The 20403-nt window shown below is 39.2% G+C and overlaps 2 long non-coding RNA genes across 2 annotated transcripts in view; one reads left to right on the forward strand and one right to left on the reverse strand.

Annotated features, from left to right (window-relative positions):
* Positions 1 to 20403, reverse strand: part of LOC121026048 (uncharacterized) — a 552687-nt gene that overhangs the window by 416956 nt on the left and 115328 nt on the right. The gene's annotated exons all lie outside the window — the stretch shown is intronic.
* Positions 10233 to 20403, forward strand: part of LOC121026050 (uncharacterized) — a 126035-nt gene continuing 115864 nt past the window's right edge. Inside the window, exons 1-2 of the long non-coding RNA XR_005788243.1 lie at positions 10233 to 10275; positions 19990 to 19992. This is a non-coding gene — a long non-coding RNA (uncharacterized LOC121026050). The remainder of the gene's footprint in view (positions 10276 to 19989; positions 19993 to 20403) is intronic.

The following is a 20403-nucleotide window of genomic DNA, read 5'->3' on the forward strand; positions in this document are numbered from 1 at the left end:
CTATGCCTGCCAGGCACAAGTTGCCCAAAGCACATTTCTTGCAGAACTTCCTGGGATACGTTGAAAATGCAAAAGAATAGATATCAGTGGATAACGATTTCAAGAAAACAAAAGAATGTAAGAACAAACAGCCACTGTGAGGCCAGGAGATAGCCTAATCATATCAGGGACAATAGATAGTGGTATAACTAGTAGCAATAGTTCCAAAGTAAGGAGTGACTTGAGATACCTTCTTGCATCATCTCTGCAGGACTGAAACCCCTTTGGGCACTCAAATACTGGACCAACATCGATGATGTTGACCCTTGCCAGCCCTCATGACTTGGATCAAGTAAGACCTAGACTCTGTCACATTAAGATGACAGAGCCCCAATTCCATGCCGAACCCCCATTGTGCAAGCCCCTTCATGAATACTTATGCACCCTTTGCTGGAAACTTCCCCAGGTTTGTTGTTTAAAGAGACATTGCTTTGGTAAAAACTCTGATATCCTCCTTTACTTGTTGCAAGTAAAATCCTTCCTTTTCCTGTTCTTTGGCTTTGTTGTGTCTTTTGGCTTGACGCCCACCAACAGGCGAACTCAGTTTTGGGGTAACAAGATGAATTCTTACAAGCCTGATTCTACTCTGCAAGCTTCGCCCACTACTCATGACAAGTTGCAGACCTGTACAACCTAAGAGCATCTTTAGCCTTGCATTGTTTTTATCTGCCAATTCTTTGTTTCCTTTATTGTATAGTAATAATTTTGAGGAGGTAGACCATTTTGTATTCACTGCTTGACACAAAGAGGCTTTCAAAAAAAGTTCATGTATAAACAGATGAGTCAGTAGCCAACATCTCATTAGACTTCACCAAATAAAAAGTCCATCAGGCTTTTCAAGCTCAGCGTATTAAAAACTGAATTCATCATCTCCCACTCCCAACTTTCTGTTCTTTTATTTCCCGTCTCAGTGAACAGTATTGTCATTGTTTAGCTTACTATGTTGAAACAGTTTCTAAAATAGGAGTACTCTTCCTTAATGATTTGGTAGAACTTACACGTAAACTATATGGAGCTGGTAGCTATTTTAAAGGTCAATATTTGAGAAGTTCTTCAATTATTTTCTATGGCATTACATTGGTCTACTCATATTTTTTTGTGATTTTATTAGTTTATATTTTTATTTAATTGAGCCAATGATTAAACAACTGTCAAATTTCATCACAAACTACTGGTTATCAATCATGACATAGTTTTGCCTTCTTTTTTTCAGTGTAATTCTTCCTTTTACTCATTTTTATTTTTCTGTTTTAGACTTAATTTTTCTGTATTTCTTTCTTTTTTTTTTTTTAAATTTGTTTTTCAACGTTTTTATTTATTTTTGGAACAGAGAGAGACAGAGCATGAACAGGGGAGGGGTAGAGAGAGAGGGAGACACAGAATCGGAAACAGGCTCCAGGCTCTGGGCCATCAGCCCAGAGCCTGACGCGGGGCTCGAACCCACGGACCGCGAGATCGTGACCTGACTGAAGTCGGACGCTTAACCGACTGCGCCACCCAGGCGCCCCTGTATTTCTTTCTTAATAAGCATACTAAGGAAGAAAGAAATTTATCTACTATTTGGGCTGACACATTAATTTTGATGTTACGTGTTCATTTTTTATTCCTAGCATTGTAGGGCACTTCCTGATTTGGGAATTAGTTACAGAGTACTCTATTTCTATGTGGGTGCCATATTTTCCAATATTTACAAATTTTACTTATCTTAAAACGTGGCAGATTCTCTCAGCATCTTTGTGCCTACATGTGTTTATTTTCCACAAAAAGTTGGGTAGACTTAAAATCCATTTCTTCCATTTGCTAAGACCAAGTTTTCTTCTTTATCTTCTTTTCTGAATTGCTACATAATGTAATTTCTAGTTTGAGTCTTTATTTTCTTGGTTAGTCCTGTTCTGATATTAAATACAGAAACTATCGTGGGCTGTGTTCCTGAGGTCCAGGATTAGATTGAAGGAGTCATACCAAACTGAGGTATATTTGTGGATATACTGCCAAGTGACAGGACGGTGTCTAACAAATATAAAGCCAATGAGGAAAATGAAATGAGGATCTAACTGTGATGACAATCAGAATTCTGTCCATATAAGAGTCAGGTTTGTTTTTTTTATTTTGTATTATTTTTTAGACATTATTTTAGCCACTCATAAATTCAACATTTGGGTTTGCGTTCCTTACCTTTTATTGTGATAATTTGCTTGCCGAATTTACTTTCTCTAATACCAGAATACAACTCATCTCATATTCTGCATTAATAAAATAGCCCTTACACGATCCAATTATTTTTTTATCTGTCAATGTGTATTAGTTTTCGGTGTCTTGTTTTGATTTGGTATTTTAATATAGCTATTGACCTTTCTTGTTCACATTTAATGTTATGATCATTATATCATTCGCTATCATTCTGTGTTCATTTTTAATGTTTTAATTGACTTGCTCTTTGTATTAATCTGTTTCTGTAGAGGACTTCAAAATCTGTAGGTTGAGCCAGAAGATAATATCATCTAGTTTTCTAACATCATTTTATCCACTAACATTTGTCTGAAGCTCTATACTTCACAAAATGTTTTTATGGAGCATTATTATGTGCATGTTAATTCAATTATTTCCAATATTGCCTCACAGAAATATCAATTGCTATTTGTAATACTTGCCCTGTCTTATTTTTGCATGTGAGTAACCAGGATATATCACTAATGTGGGTGGTCTTCTTCTAGTCAACTGAAGACCTGAATAGAATGAAAAGGCTGAGTTACAGGAAACTTGCCTGACTCCCTGGAGCTGAACTTTGCTTCTCTCCTGCCTTTGGACTTACAGGCGCCAAGGGCAGGACACCCCAAAATGGGCCACTTTGGCATGGAGATTATTTTGAGTTAAAAGCAATTGAAACCCAGCAGATTCGAGAAAAGCTTTTTTACCTCTCTCAACTGCCTAAAAAAGAATTTAGAGGACCTGCTCCAAGAAGAGAGCTATCACCATAGATAAAACTACATTATACTATGAACTAGGTCTAGTAGACAGGGAGGACCTAGAAAGACCTGTTTAATTGAGGTCCTTGTGCCCCAGTGTATCTGAATGGCCCAGCAAACATTTGTTTACCAAACATTTATTCTTTTTCATCTTCTTATGAACTGCATTCCTTCCCTTTAAAGTCCCAGCCCCCTAGCGGCTACTGGTTAGTTTAGAATGACATATTTACCTCACGGCGCCTGTCTCTGCAATTTCCCTAGCTGTGTTGATTCCCCATGTGTATGATATTAAATTTGATTTTCTTCTGTTAATCCATCTCATGTCAATTTCTTTGAATCTTAGTGCACCTAGAAGGGGAAAGGAAATCCTTCCCGACAGACTTAAACTGAAACATCTCTTTGTGGGTTTCCAGTGCACCAGCATTCAGACTGAACAACATCATCAACTCTTCTGGGTCTTCAGTTTGCCAAATGCAAATCTTGGGACTTGTCAGCCTCCATAACCATGTCTTCAATTCCTTCCTTACAACCAATCAATCCCTCCTTCTTCCCACCTCCATAGATATACTTATTTTCTTATTCTCTGGAGAATGCTAATAAAATCACAAACTAAAAATTACCAATTTATTCTCAATGAATGCTGCATTAATTGAGTTACTGTTAGGAATGATGTCTGCCGTATTGTTTAAACCTCAAAAGGTACTTAACTGCTGTCCACCTTATGTTAGCACTAATAAGAGAGCTTCTTCCTAAATTTTACCTGAGTAACATTCATACTGTTTTGTCCTCAGTGTAAAATAAAGCCCATGCAGGTCACCTGAGTGATTCAATCCATTAAGCATCTGACTCCTGATTTCAGCTCAGATCATCATCTCACGGTCAAGAGATCAAGCCACAAATTCGGCTCCATGCTGGGGCTGGAACCTGCTTAAGTTCTCTCTCTCTCCCTTTCCCTCTGCCTCTCTCCTCATCTCTCCTCTCTGCTCCCCCCCTCCCCTCCTCTCTCTTCTTCTCTTCTCTCAAAAAAAAAAAAAATAATAATAAGGTCCATGCTTCATAGAAATTCTATCCTATTTCCAAAGATCATTATGAAATCCTTAGGTATTTTCTCCTTTATTCTCAACACTTCCACTTTCTTGATCCTCTCCTCACAGGTCTTAACTTTCTTTTAATATGAACCCTATCTATCTGTGTTCTCCCCATCTTTCATGTTTTATAAGTAATGAATTGCATAGCACTCAAGAAAGTACACTTTAATTGAAGACTATCTCCCAATATTATGATCAATTTGTTCCTTGTTAAGATCCAGATACCATCTCTGGATTTCCTTGTATCTAGAGGGAAGTTCCCTCCTCGGTTACAGGGGACCTATTTTATTTCTCCACCAGACATCTTCTCTTCCAACTATTTCACTTTAAATTCTGACATCTGTGCCTACATGTGCCAATTCAACCCTTGTTACAGTCATTCATTTAATATGTAAATAAGTATTTAATATATAACTAATGTAATATGTAACAGATCATAACTTTTATCACATGAAAATATATAAATACAAAAATGGAGTCAAATTGGTCAGAACCAGTCGGGGACAGAATTGGCCAATGTATGGAGTTACCTGTAGACGTGGTCAAAGGTTTCTGCTCACTCTCACCCTCCTCCTCAGCTTATTTTTCGTTGCCCCCCTTTTTTTAATGTTTATTTTATTTTTGAGAGAGAGAGCACAAGCAGGGGAGGGGCAGAGAGACAGGGAGACACAGAATCTGAAGCAGGCTCCAGGCTCTGAGCTGTCAGCACAGGACCCGATGCGGGACTCAAACCCACGAACCGTGAGATTGTGACCAGAGCCGAAGTCGGATTTTTAAACGACTGAGCCACCCAGACACCCCTCATTGCATCATGAATTCTGAGAACAATCTCCTTCCAAGATCATTCAGGTTGTTGGCAGAATCCAGTTCTTTGTGGTGATAAGATTGAGGCATTGTTTTCTTGCTGACATAGTTTCTACGGGCCTCTCTCTCCAGTCCTTGCATCTGAGCCCATAGATATATACATATATATACATACGTATACGTATACATATTTTTTTAATATGAAATTTATTGTCAAATTGGTTTCCATACAACACGCAGTGCTCATCCCAACAGGTGCCCTCCTCAATACCCATCACCAATCCTTCCCTCCCTCCCACCCCCCATCAACCCTCAGTTTATTCTCAGTTTTTAAGAGTCTCTTATGTTTTGCCTCCCTCCCTCTGTTTGTAACAATATTTTTTCCTCTTCCCTCCCCCATGGTCTTCTGTTAAGTTTCTCAGGATTCACTTAAGAGTGAAAACATATGGGGGCGCCTGGGTGGCGCAGTCGGTTAAGCGTCCGACTTCAGCCAGGTCACGATCTCGCGGTCCGTGAGTTCGAGCCCCACGTCAGGCTCTGGGCTGATGGCTCAGAGCCTGGAGCCTGTTTCCGATTCTGTGTCTCCCTCTCTCTCTGCCCCTCCCCCGTTCATGCTCTGTCTCTCTCTGTCCCACAAATAAATAAACGTTGAAAAAAAAAATTAAAAAAAAAAAAGAGTGAAAACATATGGTATCAGTCTTTCTCTGTGTGACTTATTTCACTTAGCCTAACACTCTCCAGTTCCATCCACGTTGCTACAAAAGGCCATATTTCATTCTTTCTCATTGCCACGTAGTATTCCATTGTGTATATAAACCACAATTTCTTGATCCATTCATCAGGTGATGGACATTTAGGCTCTTTCCATAATTTGGCTATTGTTGAAAGTGCTGCTCTAAACATTGGGGTACAAGTGCCCCTATGCATCAGCACTCCTGCATCCCTTGGGTAAATTCCTAGCAGTGTTATTGCTGGGTCATAGGGTAGCCCTATTTTTAATTTTTTGAGGAACCTCCACACTGTTTTCCAGAGTGGCTGCAACGTCGCCCTTTTAAGAAAGGTCCCCTACTCCATCACAAATGACAAATGAGGTTATCAGACAATTTATCTCTAAACTTACACTTAAAAGATCCCACTTAACAATTCCTCTAGGGAATGGAATGGTGGTGCATTAATGCACCCCTCTCTGAATTAAATTCTTCAGGAACCTGGGTACTAGTTCCCAGTCATGTAGCCTAACATAACATTCCCCTCCACATCTGTGACTTCTCCTGGGATCAGGTGTTATCATGGTTTGGCCTCTCACTTGCCAAGCCCCTCCCTCTCTGTTACAGGAAGTAATTAGATGTAAGAGGGCTTACTTTTTCTGAAGCAGCACTCATTGCTGACCAATATACTCCGTATTTCAGGGTATGTACAATTGGATCACAGGGTAAGGCATGCTCTGATTTGGCATATAAAAAAGCTAATTTCATTTATGCTTTCATTTTAAGTACTGGTGCTCTATACTGGAATATTATCATCTGTATTTGCACATTTTATGAGTTCTCAAAATTCTAAGCCTTGAGCTCACTTCTTACAGGAAGAAAAGAAAGTACCCCTCTTTAATTTGACTTCTAGATTCCTATATTGCTAAGCAGATAGGCTTTAAAGAACTGGGGAAAGGATTGTTGGTGAGGATATAAACAGCTAGCTAGGCACTGTAATTCTTAAGGTATTTTTCTAAAACAGGCAGCTATTTCAGCCAAGGTTTCCTTAATGGAAGAATTCATAATAAAAATCATGTGTACATCATGCATACTATCTTAAAGCTGCAGTCTCCCTTCAGTGGCAAGAACTTTTGGAATTTTTTTACTCCTTTTTAGTTTTGGAAAATATATGTACTTGGTTAAAAAATGAATAAATCTGAAAAACTTATTATGAAAAACAATAATCCCTCCTGTGCTCTTCGACATACATAAACCAGTCCCACTCTCCAGAAGCAAACTATTTGTAATGGAATTTTAATTTTTTCTGGCAGCCATCTTCCCAAATCTTTATGAAACTTATTTTACTCTACCCTCCTTCCAATTTGGGGTAATATTAATTTTAGTCCTCTCTGCAGGGTATACCATTCTAAGTTTAAAATGGTTTTCCCTTTTATTTCTCTCTTCATTGTTTCTTATCTTCCAGATTGCTAAAGAGAAATCAGATGCAAATCTGATTTTTTTTTTTTTTTTTTTGCAGATAAACTCCTGTCCCTCCTCACCAAAGCTTTTTTGATCTTTTATCAGCTGTGTCCTTAAATTTTATAACAGGTCTATCTTGGTTTTTTCTATTCCTTTACTCCACATTCATTGGATTCCTGCAAGATGATAAGCCTTTCTTTTTTAAGCTTTAGGAAAAGTACCTCTAATATGTCTTGGATTATTTCTTACCCTTTATTTGCCATTATCTTTCTAGAACTCTTACGAGCCAGGTGTTAGTCCTCCCAAATGGACCCTTTGTGTTGCTTATCTATTCGCTATTTTTTTATGCATTTTCTCCTTATTCTGAGAGCTCTTCTTGACTTCATGCTCTAAAACTTCTATTTAAAATTACATGTTGACGATCACATACTTAATCCCCAAGAGCTCTTTCTTGTTGTTTAATTTTCTTTTCCATATTTTTCTCCTCTTGTGTTATAGTCAGTATCCCTTCATCACTCTGAAGTTACCCACCAGAAATTTGTTATTTTGTTTCCATAACTATGTTTCTTCTAGAGTCAATTGGTTTCATTTATCGATTTCTGTTTTGTCACATGCCTTGTGGTTTTCGATTATATGTTCTCTTTTTTGTTTTAAGTTTGTTTCAACAGAGACAGAGAGAAGCACATGCGGGCAGAGAGAGACAATCTCAAGCAGGCTTCGCACCATCAGTGCAGAGTCTGACATGGGCTTCGAACCCACAAACTGTGACATCATGACCTGAACTGAAATCAGGAGTCTGACACTTAACCGAATGTGTCACCCAGGTGCCTCCCTGTTACACTTTCATATTTAAAACCACTTGCTGATCTACACAGAAATCTTATACTGCTAGACTTCTCCATGGATACAAAGTTGGGGCTTATTAACTTCAAGACTTCATTTTACAAGGCCCCCAGATTCAATAATGATGATAGCAGCATCCATCAGAGTAGTCTGATTTCTTCTCAATTAGTTCATTTTCTTCCAAAGTCTTTCAAGTCTTTGTGGTTTGTTTTCATTTTTGTCTTAGAATGAAATGCTGGGTGGGGCACCTGTGTGACTCAGTTGGTTAAGCATCCGACTTCAGCTCAGGTCATGATCTCATAGTTTCTGAGTTCAAGCCCCATGTGGGGCTCTGCGCTGACAGCTGGGAGCCTGGAGCCTGCTTCAAATTCTGTCTCCCTCTCTCTCTGCCCCTCCCCCACTTGTTTGTTTTCTCTCTCTCTCTCTCTCTCTCTCAAAAATAAATAAACATTAAATTAAAAGAACGAAATGCTGAGTGACCTACCCTCTGCCTGCTAAGCGTTGTGAGGTTGAGATGTTAAATTGCAGGTAGCCAATCATCACAATCATTCTGTCGGTGGTGTTTGATGTAATCACCTCCTGTGCACTCCACTCCCTTTTTACATTACCCTTTCAACTTCCAGTTTCCATTGTTGCTGCTAACTCTGAGCCTGGAGCTCTCCAAGGCTCATTTGAAAAATGACACAGATCCTTTCTCATTTCCTAGCTGGATGCCATTTTGTTTTATCTATAAACAGCCATAAATTCATTCTCGGATGACATACATTTCTTTCTTCTACTCATCTGAGGTTCTCTTCTATATTTGGGGCTTATTCCTTTACCATCATTTTATTGCCCTCTCATGAAGAGGCAAAGTAAAACATAAGGGGATGGCCTTGTCTGCTTTCATGAAGCAGAAGCCAGAAAGGGTTATTGTATTGTTCTTTCAGTAATAATAAAATATCATTTATCTACACTGATGACTGGAACACGGGTATCAGCATCACCCATTAGAAACATGGTAGAAATGCAAATTCTTTGACACCAGGCTTAGTAAATTAGAAACTATGAAGGCGGAGCCCAATATTCTGTGTTTTAACAAGACCTCCAATGATGTATTTTGCATGTTCATGTTTAAGAATCTCTGAAGTACACACATGCTCATCCATATCCCTGTGGCTAAGCACACCTATTTGTAGCTCCATTGGCCAAGATATATCAGGTCCAGTATAATTCCCAACAGCTGCATCCATCCACCATCTTCAGGTAAGGATCACTGATTCCCATTTGTAGGCCAAGCCCTCCCCTAGGCCTCAGGTACAGAACATGGTACAGCAGACAGACTGAGTGGTGATACTGGAATCAAGCCCAGAGTTCTTTGAGATTCACCCTGTTTCAGTCCCCATATTAACATTCCATTTCTGATAACTGGACATCTGTTTTCGTCTCTGTTTTGATAATCATACTAATACTACAGACCCCCACGAGGCTGTGTTACTAGCTCCCATCCCACCAAATTTGGTTATTGCTGGTATAAAATGTATCATGTTGATTGGAAACCAGGACCCTGCTTGATTTTAGCTCTCTTTTGCATTCTCTACCAGAAAATGGAACCATTTGCTCTCACAACTACAAACCAAGACTTACAGTTTCAACCTATTCCAGGAATGTGATCTCTTATCAATATGAAATTTCCTGATCAGTGCTAGTGATATCATCTTTATGATAAAAATCCTGCCACTCTTTTCTCCCAAAAAAGATGATGTCCAGGCTTGAAACAATCCTCTCTTTTCTTTTGCTAAGAACTTCCTTGCCTCACCTTCCTATGTATAAAAACCTTTTATTTTTGTATAAATCCCCAGAGCATCTCCCTACTTATTAGACAGGATACTGTCCCGTTCATCAATCACTTAATAAAAAGCCAATTAGATCTTCAAATTTACTCAGTTGAATTTTGTGTTTTTAACATGGCAATATGGTATCGTATCTTCTTATGGCATTTGTTCTTGGGTCTCACAACTCAGGCCTGATGGTGATCCGATATGTAACCACAAAGGAGAAATCAACCAGTAACCCTGGTCACATTTACTGTGCACCCTAATCAAAGAAACTGACTGGTCACCCACAAAATCGATTGTCAACTGACATGGGCAATTATGTGTGGCATGCCATTTTTAGAGTGTCAGTTGTGAGTACAGGATCTGAGAAGGAAAAGTGCATTTGCCAGGTGACCTGTAGAACAGCTTCCTGGGTAAGAGTAAATAAGAGAATACTGACCATTTGATCCCAGGAGATGACACCATGACTTCTCTCGCGGGAGTTGCCCTGACTTGCTTTGGTGAAGGCCATCCCTATCCGTTGTCAGTGATCTCAGTAGTGATCCATAGTGTACTGCCAACAACAAGGAGCAGTTATCACACTCTAGCCTACCAATGGCAAAGAACATGGGAGAACAGGGAAGGAAACCTACAGGACAACTTGCAAGCTTCCTTCAACCACCTCAAACCATGACCAGCAGGTTTGGTTCAGCCCATTTTCCCTCCTGCCTCAGATCCCAAAACTGCAGAGGTGTCTTCTTGCTGAATTCATGTTTTGTTCTTGCTTGTGTTTATAGAACAAACAAATAAGAGGAATTTCTGATTCTAGGGCATGCAATCTAAAGAATAAAGTGGTCTTCTGTGCCTTAAGAAAAGTAATTCAGTGGAGCCATTAAGAGATTAAAAATAGCAACCAAGGCCCTCATTTTTAGATCAATTAATACTATAATGAACGTTATGCAATAAAATCTTTCTTGATTCAGATTTTGTATAATTTTTTCAGTGAAGTGATGGATGGACAATTCAAAGAATGTTATTACAAACAAAATTTGCAAATAAAATTACAAACATACATATTTTTAAGAATTCAGACCTTCAAGCTATTCTATAACATTCAATTCTGTCAATAATATAGTAAGGTGACAGAAAAGAATAGTATGAGAGGGAAGAAGAATATACCACTCAATTTGATCAATTTTTGGCAATGTGACATGGCCTAGAGAATTCTGGTATGTGGATTTATGTATTTTGAGTTATTGCTTAAACTGAAATAAAAATAATTTATTGTTTATTCTTAGAAGGCATTGTGCTAGGTACTGGGGACTTATAAAAATGAATATATTTTTATCTTGAATGAGATTGCCAAACTATTGTTGATGAAAAATACTTAAGAATACACTGAGGAGCAACCATATGAAGAGCATTTGGTTGCTGGCTGTGTTTTACACAACTCCTTTTGCCCCCATACATAACTTCCTCAATATTCACTAATACAAAGAGACTGTCAATGTGCTAAATGTGGTATTACCTACTTTTCAGTACCTCTTATCTGACCACATGGCTAATACTCAAATGGTTTGCATTTTAAAATCTTGTCTGTAAAAACATTAGGAAAAAAACTTCAAATTACTACAGAACTTTTCTCTTTTTTTCTATTCCTAGTATTTTGTACATAAAAATTCAAAGCAGAGCGGGTTAAGCGGTATAAACTTCCAGTTATAAAATAATTAAATCATGAGGATATAAACAGCAACATAAGGAATACAGTCAATGATATTGTATTAACTTTGTATGGTGACTGATAGTAACTACAGTTATCGTGGTGAGCACTGAGTAACATATATACTTGTCAAATCACTATCTTGTACACCTGAAAGTAATATAATACTATATCTCAATTTAAAAAACCGAAGGAAAAAAACTAATTCTTGACACTATTTTTTGTTGCAATGTTTCATATGAGAAAGCAAAGCTAATCAATGGAATTAGAGCAATGTAATATGGGGATCTTCAATCCCCCAAGTTATTGAGCATTTTAAAGGACTTAGTAGAATATGAACATAGAGAGTTGTTACATACAGTTGTTTAAGCTGTACACTACACATATCTAGGGTACAGCACTCATAGTCTAGTGTGAATGGGAAGCCTTTGGAACCATGCATTTCTGCACTCCTGAAAGTTGCTTAACTTCAAAGAGTTGATTTGGATTCAAACGTGATTATGTCATCTAACAGAATGTTTGACCACTGTATTATTTGCATCCGTACATCTGAGGAAGCATCCTCAAGTGGCATTATTTTCATTCTGTCGAACACTACCACCATAACCTGCTGCTGTTCAAATGGCAGTCCCTTATTTGAAACCTCTCAGTACTTGTCTCTCCCACCCTCTAGCTACTCTATAATGCAAAGTAGGTTGAAAAGAGCCACACAACTCAAATGGTATGCTTCACTTAACTCTAGTATGATTCGGGACAATGGATCTATTACTATTTCATTAAAACAGACAACCATATTTATAGCCATATTCAATTTCAAGGTTAGAAGAAAGATAACAACCCTATGTGGAGTATGGTGAAGAGGAAGATGCCTGTCATACATTTCATATCCCAGAAAAACATATGAGTTGATGTATCCATCAACTTCTAGGAAATGGATGTAAAGTATGCTATAAACATATTGAAGGGGAGTTTGGGGAAGATTTTTTAATGTTTATTTTGAGAGAGAGAGAGAGAGAGAGAGAGAGAGAGAGAGAGAAACAGAATCCCAAGCAGACTCCACACTGTCAGCACAGAGCCCGATGTGGGGCTTGGACTCACAAACTGTGAGATCATGACATGAGGTGAAACCAAGAGTCGGACGCTTAACCAACTGAGTCAACCAGGTGTCCCTGGGGAAGATTATGTTTTAATTAGGTTTTTTTTCCCATGACTAGTAGTAGTTCTATAATGCCTCAGTCCCTGCCCCCTCTTGAAAGTCAACTTCTGAGTGACAGTGAGAGGAACATTAACACAAATGCAAAACAGTGTTCACTCTATGTGTTCTTTCCTGATTCTGAAATGTCATTTAAAGCCAGTATTCTAATCACAAGAGAGAGTCAAGGAGCTGGAAGTTAGTTCCAAGCAGTCTGGGCAAGATTTATTTGTACCCTCTGGTAAGATATCAATCCAATAGTTTCCTATTCTTCTCAGCAAGAAACAGATTCCAGTAACCTAGTAAAAGCCTTTGAAACACAGTCATCTTCAGGTAACATGCCAGGGGAAGTGACACAGCTCATCGGTCCATCCAGCAATTTCCCTTGGCCAAGCCTAATTTTAGGCATTTCGTACAAGTGTAACTTTTAGTCATGCCTTATCATTATTTGGTCCTGTCCCTACAAACCTCTCAAAATGCATAAATAGTTAGGGAATCAAAGTTCTTAAGGGAATATCAACCCTCCAAGTCTACCTCAAAAATCCATGTTCAGTGTTAGCTGACCACAGCAAGCTGGATCACAAAAGGATATGAAATAGTCTATGAGACAACAATGTGGACTCATGGGAAGCAGAGGGAGCTTACCAATGAATAGGTACAACTAAGTAGGCTCAAAGAAAGGAATTGGGACAAGCCACCTAAAAACCCCCATCAAATATGAAATAAGTTGGTATAATGCAAAGAGGGATGGTCTTAAAAATGGAATAATTCATTTTAAATGCCAACTATGCTATGTATTACCTTGATGGCCTTGAGAAGACCACTGAAACTCTCTGAGACTCAGTTTCCTCAGATGTAAAGTTGGGATAATTTTTGCCCAGCTACCTTCGCAATAAATAGCAGGGTTGTTGGAGGAAAAATGAGACAATAAATGCGAAGGTATTTTATGACTAACAACTCTGTAACATTAAGGAATTCATTTCTGGAAGGCATTGGTCATAGGACAGGGGGGAAAGTCCCTGAAGTGTACTAGTAATAACAAGTGACCATATTGGTAGGAAAAAATAAATAAATTTTAAAAAGAAAAAGCAAATTTACTAATCATTTCCACCCCAAGATGTATGGTAAGCACAATTTTATTTTTGGTCACAGTAGAGTAAGAACAAAGACTATACAGAAATCTCCTTCTCTTATCATCCACTAATGTTTAGAAGAAGATACAATTTATTCAAGAAAAGCCTACCTGTCACAAAGACTGTCATTGTCTACTGCCCATTTACTGTTTTTCTTCCCCGTGACCTTGTGTGACAGATGGTAGTAACACAGGATGGAAAAGAGAAAGGTATACAGAGATGGAGGGAGGGAAAAATGAGGGAATGAAGAAGCCTACAAGTCTCAGCCTAAGAAACATAGTGGTAGTCATGGAGATGGAAACAGAAGTCTCCAGGTGGGGCTTGCAGGATCTCTTTAGAAAACAATGATTCAGGTGCTGGCACCTATCTTTTCTTCTTTAAGCTGTCTGAAACATGACTGCAAAGACCAAAGTTGTGGCAGTCATCTTTTGCAATGGAAGCCAAAAACTAAAGTGGCAAGACAAATGACAGGAAATGCTGATGAGATCAGCACACCGGCCCTGGACTGCAACCTCCAAGCTTCCATTTTCTCTTTTTGTAGTCATAGTATACTATCCAAACATTATCATATAATAAAGGTTCAAAGTTCATGAATTAGGTCCTACACTATAAAACTAAACTTGGACCTAATAAGGTATCACATCCTGACATCCAAGACTCTTTCACATCAAATGCCCTGTCCCATTATCTTAACCAACACCCCTAAGTACAGTTTTGTTTTTCTATTTTTTTTTTTTAATATTCTGGGTAAAGCCAGAATACATTCTATTGGCTTCTAGAGGAATGAATGTTGCCAAGACAGCTGGAGAAGACTATGAAAGCTCGTTGGAGCTTGCAGTCAAGCTTTGTGTGTACTCAGGGAAAAAAGCTGAGGACTGAGTCCTGATTTACATGATAAGGACAAACTCGCATTTCAAAGCCACACTTAGTTCAAGCACCCAGTCTTCATACAGTGATAACAATACCTAGTAGCAGCTAGTCCAATTTCTTCTCTAAATATTTATGCCAGATTTCCATGGGAAGCTACGAATCATATTGGACTAGAATTAAACGCCCCAGGGAACTAAGCGATAGTCCCACTCATTTTCAGACAGAAAGAGCATCATTGTTATTATGATGAGCTGGCATCTGTGAAAATTGAGTACAAATTATTCCTTTCTCCCCCTCTATCCAAAGGGATATCATCACATACATAGAGTTTCTAATTTATATCATTGAAAAATTGGACAAATCAAGTCACTTGCATAACACCTCACCACTGTGCCTTTGGGTGAGGTTACCTAAATGAATGCCTCCCTTTTGTTCTCTTCAAGCTTACAAGATTCATAAGGACAGGGCATGGCAATCACCTTTTTATCCCAAGCCTCTAAGACTCTCCCTTGCACATCCATTCAGTCAAAGCTGGTTCATTTGAATTCACTCAGCATATCTATGAGGTGACTTTTATTTGAGAGACAGACATGGTTTCAGGGTATAGAGAACCTCAGTTCTTCTGCTCACTACCACATGAGATGGGTTTATCGATCTCTCTAAGCCTTGGTTTATCATTAACAAAAACTCACATTTTCTTGTCCAACCCATCTCTTGGTGTCACTGGTGGATCAAATGAGGTAAATCTCTAAAATACATTTTGTAAGAGATTATTTGTCATCTGTGCATCTGTGGCAGTATTAGCTTTCTCTCTTATTTACCCCTAATGACTCTGTGAAATCCTACCGTCCAACCAAGTACAACCTTTCAGCACTGTCACTGTGTCACTTCCACCCAGGCCAAACTGTGGTCACTTGCCCAGTAGTGCCCTTATAACAGAAGAACACAGTTTAGGCTACCTTTTTACATAATTATCTCTTACTTAGGTATGGAGTAAGCTCCAAGACAAACTAAACACATCCCAGACATCTTCTGCAGAGGCCCTTCGCCTCAGTAATTCAAGATCATCAGCAAGAAGGGAGAGAAATGGGGCAGAGAACCTAGGCGGGTTTCCTCACTCCCACATATGATTGTTTTTGTAAATGGCAGTAAAAGTACTCTATAAATTGCTTATCTAGAGCAGCTGGGTATTTCTTCTTGGGTTGCATTTAAACGGTAGGTCCCTGACATGTGGAGGGTTTTGGAACCCTGGCATAGCCATATGCAAATGTTAATGCAAATTCCTAAACCAAAAAGAACTTGTTTTTGGATTAAAAACTGTTTGGAATTACCAACAAGGTAGCAAACAGAGGAGCTATGCTTTCACACATTCTAAATGAAAGGCCTTAGTTCAGAATTTTGGCTATAGCAATCGACAATAATGTAACAGAGAAAATTATACCAATGAATCCCTTAATACCACAGCTGGTCTTTCTGAATCATTTGAAATATGCCAACCAGCCTCAAGATCAAACTAAAGCACATCAGCCATACAATAAATGTATGGCTCACCACAACATGGGTACCCACAAAAGAATAACATATTCTGCCCTCAGTAAATACATTCCAGTGGGGCCTCCAGTAGCTTAATTAAAATAAAATTGGTAAAAGCAGATAAATATTTAAGACTGCTCCTCCTCCCTCATTTTTCCATGGGGAAAAACCCAAAATTAAAATTGTATGTCATTTTAATAATTGTTTTACTTAACATCTACAGAGCCTGAGTTAATATAATCAGACTACCAAATCAGACTCCTATGAGTCAGAGATATTACCCAGTAACACCCTGTATAATAACTTCAAGGATACAAGCACCCAGAGGCATAGGTTAGGCAGGGAGAGGTTCAGGATATGGAACCCAGGCTTCCCAGGTGCTTCCTTCCCACATTAGAGATGTACTCTCTGACCTGTGTTCAAAGAGGACTTCTCCAAGTTGGGTATGCAGTCACCTCAAACAGCAGTATTTTACGTTATGAAACATGTCCATTTACAGTCAGAGAGTTACATCGCTCACGTGACATTTTCCAGAGAGCCGTGCCCCATAAATCCATGGACCCTAGATGTGTTTACCACAAGGAATCCTAAACCAGAGACACCCTGCCAAAAGCAGTCCATACACACCACTCCTCCTTGCAAACACCATTAGTCTGTTCACCAGATCATTTATTAGCAAGTTTATAAGGAGATTAAGCCAAGTCATTTGCCTCCTTGCTTTCCAGTGAATGTTCCCCCAGTAACAAGAGAAATGAATTGCAGACTAGCTGCTGAACCCCTTCCTTCCCAGAACGTTCATAATGTTCTAGGTACGATTCCTCAATTCTTCCCATGTGTTACTTTATGTAACTCTCTCTATAAAGTAAGTACTATCACTCCATTTTCCAAATGAAGAAATTCAGGCATGAAAAGATTATGCAACCTGCTGAAAGTCCCACAGCTAGAATGTGGCAGAACCGAGATTTAAGACCTAACACATTGGCTTCAGATTCTGTTTTCTAAGGCATGGTATGATTCACTTCTGTAATTCTACATCTTTCTGGGATCTCTCTTTTTGAGACTTACACTTAGGATTAAGAAGGACAAAGATTCTATAAGTGAGTTATTTTTAAATATTCAACTGTAGTGGATTAAAGATGGATGAAACTGGTTTTTTACATGTCTCTCACTGAGAGATAGGATCTACTTCCCCAACTTTTGAATCTGAGCAGGCCTCTTCCTGTTTCACAAATAACAAGAAAGGTGGAAGTAACAGTGGGCTACTTCATGGCCTAGTCTTTAAAAGGCCTGGCAGCTTCCACTTCTGTTTTGTAATGCTCTGAACTACCACCAAGGAAGCTGGAGTGTGGTGACGGAGAGACCTTGTGGAAAGGCGTTGGGTACACAATGGAAAAGTGATCCAGCTGAGCCCATGTTTGCAGACATCCCTGCCAAGGTACAAGACATCAGAGAAATTATCTTGAACCCTCCAGACCAGACTAGCTACCAACTGAATACCACTGAGTGACCTCAATCAGCAACATTCTGAGAAGGATGATCCAGTGGAGCCCCGCCTAAATTCCTGACCCACGACACCATGAAAAAAAGAGACAATGCCTCTCATTCCCCACAGAGTACCTGGGTCAAGGAAAGGAAATCCCTATAAATGCCATGGGGCAAGGAAAAATGAGAAAATAAAGCCAACAGGAAGCCTGCCTTTGAAAAACACTTTATTTCAATTTTGTTTTTTTAAAATCGCAAGCGCAAGTGCAAAATTGTATTTAATAAATGGCATGCTCTTGACTTCAAAGTTACAGGCATGCAAAGGTCCAAGAGTTCAGAAAGGTTACTTACTAGATTGCCAAGTAAGTTTGCAAGAGTCCAGAGCACAAGCAATGAGCGTGGGTTCCAATTTTGAGAGGGTCACATGTTTGTGTTTTCAAAGGAAAACTGTGTGGGTGGCTTAAATTACACCAAAGCACATTTAAATTGGCACAGCTATGTTAATATTACCCACATCGACACTCTGCTAAATCTCTCAAAATGAAAATGCGTGCCTATCTCTCTCAATAGGAGCTGTGGGTATTGCCTCGGGGCTAATAAACCTACTTGCCTCTCTCATGGTGAAACCCCCATGAACTTCTTCAATTATTGACGGACAATTTGACATCAGTCCTGACCTTGCACATCCCAACAGCACAAATCTCACCCCTATTCTATCTCTACGATTTTTTTCTTCTTCCATCTGATCTTATCTCATCCTCACTTCTTCTTTCCAATACACAACAGTATACACATCATGCATGTGTGCATGTACATAACACCCCCCACATACACACACAAAGACAGAGGCAAAAGCAATGACAATGGCAGCAAAAAAGGCAGGATCATTCTTTCAGGCCTGCTTCTACTCTTAAAACCATCAGACGCTCTATCAAAACCTTAAACCACTCGGCAGTTAGACCTGTTATTAATGGCCAAGTCTTTTAACTTAAAGCTTTTAGCTCTAAGATATCACATACATTTAAGACAAATATGGCCCACTAAAATATGTAAACCCAGCACAGTGACCATTAAATTGACCATAAACATAACAAACCACAAACATTTTACAAATGGTACTTACTGGATAAATTATGTAATCATCTATCTCTCTGACAGTTACTGAGTGTGCATTTTCAGGTTGCCCTATCTGGGTGATGTCGTTCCATCTGATACACTGCTCACAACAGCCCTATGAATTAGGCATCATTTTATCCATTTGCTAGATGAGGAAACAGAAGCTCCAAGGAGTAAATGACTTACAGAAAAATACACAGGCATTCTCAAGTAGTAACCAATAGCATGCTATCTTATTTTTACTGTCTTTTTATTGTGCCCAACTTCAGCCCAATTCTAGCTAGGGATTTATTCCTCATAACTGCAGAAGATCCCTATTATTCACAGAACAGGGAAAACCGGCTTTTAACTAATTTAGACAATTTTATGACTATAAAGAAGCCCCACTACAGATCAGAACTAGGCCCTATGATAGCATTAATATGGTCTGATAACACCATACTTAACTAGGAAGTTAAATACGGAAAAGCATCAGTAGAAAAAGCAGTAATTTATTATTTCTCAATTTTATGATACATATCACAATATAACCCCCATGATGAAATGCTATTTTATAGGGGACTAGGGAGTGTTTTGGTAGCTGAAGCTGTTCATGTCTCATGGATCACCCTTGGGCCTGCCCCAGAAATCACCTACAGCTATGTGGACGGTTCCTAACATGATGGTTTCCTACAGCAAGCCCCCGTGTCACTCAAGCCAAGGAATTTTTCTGTTTACAGGAGTATGTTCAACACTCTGCAAGGCAGACTTGAAGAGCTCAAGAGTTAATACCACTTTTTAAAAAGCAACCCTTAATCAATGAGGGACAGGAGTTGGTGGACAAATACCCCACCTTACCTATCCTTAATTAAGTGAAACAATTCCAGGGTGTGTTCCATGGTCTTTACAAGGTCTGGTTGGAACTGAGCCCCAGTGGTAACCAACTCACTCATAGGCCCTTTAGTGGTTTTTCTCCCTTCCTGTCTCACTTCCCCATGCCTTGCAGGGCCTTCCCGGGACCATCTCCCAAATAAACTACTTGTACCCTGTAGCAGAGTGTACTTTCCAAAGATAGCTGCATCAGTATATCCCATGTCACATACTTTTCTCAAAATGTGCCATTGACACTCTTCCATCAGGAGCTGGAGTAAAAAATAAATAAATAAAGGTGGAATATGTCTCTACCTTTTCGATCTGGGAGGGTCTGTGATTATGGCAGAGGAGACACAATACAACTGCTAAAGCCAGATCACCAGGTAGGCAGTACAGCTTCTCCCTGGCCTTTTTGAAAGACTCACTCTTGGAAGGCAGCCACTGTGCCATGAGGAAACAACAAAGCAACATGCAAAGACCCTATGTAGGTGCCCCAGTCACCAGCCCAGTTAAGTTCCCAGCCAGCAGCCAGCATTGATTCCACACATTTGACTGAGTCTTCAAGCGATTCTAGCCCTGAGCTAGAAGACAAGTAGAGCAAGGAGGAGATGTTCCCATTGAGCCATGCCTAAATTACAGGCTTGTGAGAAAATAAACGTTGCCATTGTTGTAAGACACTGAGTTTTGTAGTGGGTTGCTACTCCGCAAACAATAACTAGAACACACTCAAACTCTTGTGTCAGGGTCAGCTTTGGGGGCAACTCAAACTTAGGTAAGTTCTCAAGTGAACGGCAAGAAGTA

The sequence above is a fragment of the Herpailurus yagouaroundi genome, unplaced genomic scaffold, assembly GCF_014898765.1.
Source record: "Herpailurus yagouaroundi ecotype Mexico unplaced genomic scaffold, PumYag 67793, whole genome shotgun sequence".
Taxonomy (NCBI): Eukaryota; Metazoa; Chordata; class Mammalia; order Carnivora; family Felidae; genus Herpailurus; species Herpailurus yagouaroundi.